The sequence below is a fragment of the Montipora capricornis genome, chromosome 5, assembly GCF_036669925.1.
Source record: "Montipora capricornis isolate CH-2021 chromosome 5, ASM3666992v2, whole genome shotgun sequence".
Lineage (NCBI taxonomy): Eukaryota > Metazoa > Cnidaria > Anthozoa > Scleractinia > Acroporidae > Montipora > Montipora capricornis.
Genome location: NC_090887.1, coordinates 12,900,960 through 12,903,459, shown reverse-complemented (window position 1 = coordinate 12,903,459; position 2,500 = coordinate 12,900,960). Strand labels below are relative to the sequence as shown.

Sequence of the window (2,500 nt, the reverse complement as noted above, 5' to 3'; positions counted from 1 at the left end):
CAGGGCCAATGAAACACAATCATGACATAAGAGAACGTTAAACAACAGCTGTTAAGAATTCCAACTGACCGGAGGCGAACCAGTTGGCCATTTACAAGTGCAGTTGAGAAGTTGAACCAGGGATTACCAGGAACAAATTCAACCAGTGGTCAGAACGTGTCTTGAACCCGGTATCTCTCCGGATCTCAAGGCAAGTGCCCTAACCACTGGGCTGCACTGCCTCCTGGCATAGCTCAGTCGGTTAGTGTGCAGCTTCCTGAGCTGGGGGTCAGTCACCAGCTCGATTCCCGCCTCATTGGATCCACGTCTGTTTTGCCTTTCCTCTGATCTATGTAGCTGTAGCTTTCAGTACCCTTAAAATGGAGCGCTGACAGAGGAAGGAGGGGGGGGAGGGGAACCACAAACTATCAGTGACACTGAGTCTAGTTCACTGTCATGTGTTACCCTAAAAAAAAAAGGACCTTAACCTTTTTTACCGTGTGGAATAATTATGATTTTACTTCAAATAGCAATGTCCTTTATGATTTATACACTAGTCAGATTTTGCCAAACTATTAGCAAGTAACTCAGTCACGGAATTGAAAGTTTTTCTTACTCCTCATTGACGTTTGCCATTTTACTTTTGTTTGATAAGATACCATTAATTTTCTTGATGATAATTTCCCTAAACTTGCAATGGTATGGGTAAATAAATTCTTAAGAGTGCCGAGTACGGGAAGAATTATGATTGTCTGTCTCAACTTCAACTTCACTTTATTTTGCACTTACAGTTTTGAAAGTACGATATTAACATAAAAAAAGAAAAAAAAACATACACAAGAATTAATTAAAAGCACTGGTCAATAGTTTGTGCATGGAGGCATGGAGTGCATAGTTTGTGCATGGAAGTTAATAGAACTGCGAGGTTATCGAGTTACATGTAGTCTGTCTCGCTAATCGCCATCGCAAGTACAGCAAAGATACAGCTCAACAAGGTCAAACCAAAAACATACTATGGTGCCTCAAGCTGCTGCTATTTGGTCCATCTATGACCTTGGAGCACAGCTTACAGCCAGCCAGCCAGCCAGCCAGCCAGTCATTTGTGGAGTTATTTATAGACAGCACAATAGCCCATAAATATGTTTAAGCTACTTTGAGCAAATGGTTGAAAAATTCATTGCTTCTGGAAGGCGGATTTACATAATGAAGGATGCCAACATAAACCTCCTCTACTATGGTTCGTGTAAGTATGCACAATAATTCTTGCATCTCCTCCAGGAGTTAAGATTTCATCCCAACCACGGATAAGCCCACAAGGGTGCAAAATAAGTGGGCTACTCTTATTGATAACACATTTATTAACAATTATTATGATGCAAACGTATATAGACTGAGGTAACATTGTGTCCGATATCAGTGATCATTATACACAATTCTGTGTCTGTCATGCATTATATGAGAAATCAGTATCCCGCACAAAGTCAAGTTTTCGTAAAAGTCAATCTCTGAATCATCTTGCTCAGCTCATCTGGGAATCCATTGAAGGCAATGACATACATGTAAATACATCTTTTTCTGTTTTTTTATAACAAGCTTGATACGATAATTAATAAGAACGCCCCACTTAAGACAATTTCAAAACGCAAAGCTAAACAACTGAGTAAACCTTGGATAAGTAGGGGTATAAGAATTTCAATTCAGAAGCAAAATGAGCTTTATTTCCTTGGTGACACGGCTAAATATAAACTTTACAGGAACAAAATCCTAACCCTGTCTAGACTCAGTAAGAAACTCTACTATCATAATTATTTTGAAATAAATGTGAACAATATCAAGAATACATGGATGGGGATTAATAATGGTTATTGAACTCACAGAGTGAAGTGCACAACACGAAGTTCAATTACCACTTTCTTACATCTATTTAGAAACCATCATTATTTATAGCTAAAATACAGGATTATACATGTAGTCAGTGCCAATATTGTAATGATCCAGTTGGGAACAAAAGTTGCAAAATTTGTTACACAATGGTTTTCTTTGTCTTGCAATATGATTGGTTACCTTAAACAAGCCTTGAAATTTGATTGGTTGTTTTGTTTTAGTGTTCCTTTCTCATTGGCTGGGGAAATGGTGCGATTTAGAGCAAAAAATAGTGGGATTTGGGAATAAATCGCACTGCTGAGAGCCAATCAGATTGCAAGGATCAGCAGTGATTTCTAAATGGATGTAATAAATCTTCTAATAACTAAGAAAAAGAAAGGTGATAACGTAATAACAGCTCTCAAGCGCCCTGGAAATGGAGGATTATCACTTAATGCTTTTGAAATACCCAATATTTTGAACTGCTTCTTTTCGTCAATTGGCCTTAATTTACAATGTAGCTGCCAAAATTCCTCAGGCACAAATTAAAGCATTTTTCTAGTTACTTGTCAAAGCAAAAGAACGCCGGGTATTTTTTCTCTAAACCCGTCATTCCTAATGAAATTGAGTCTGAAATCCTTTCCACACCACTTAAAGT

At 38.0% G+C, this 2,500-nt stretch overlaps 1 protein-coding gene across 6 annotated transcripts in view; it reads right to left on the bottom strand.

Annotated features, from left to right (window-relative positions):
* LOC138049531 (uncharacterized) overlaps positions 1–2,500 on the bottom strand; it is a 161,863-nt gene that overhangs the window by 37,376 nt on the left and 121,987 nt on the right. The window lies entirely within an intron of this gene.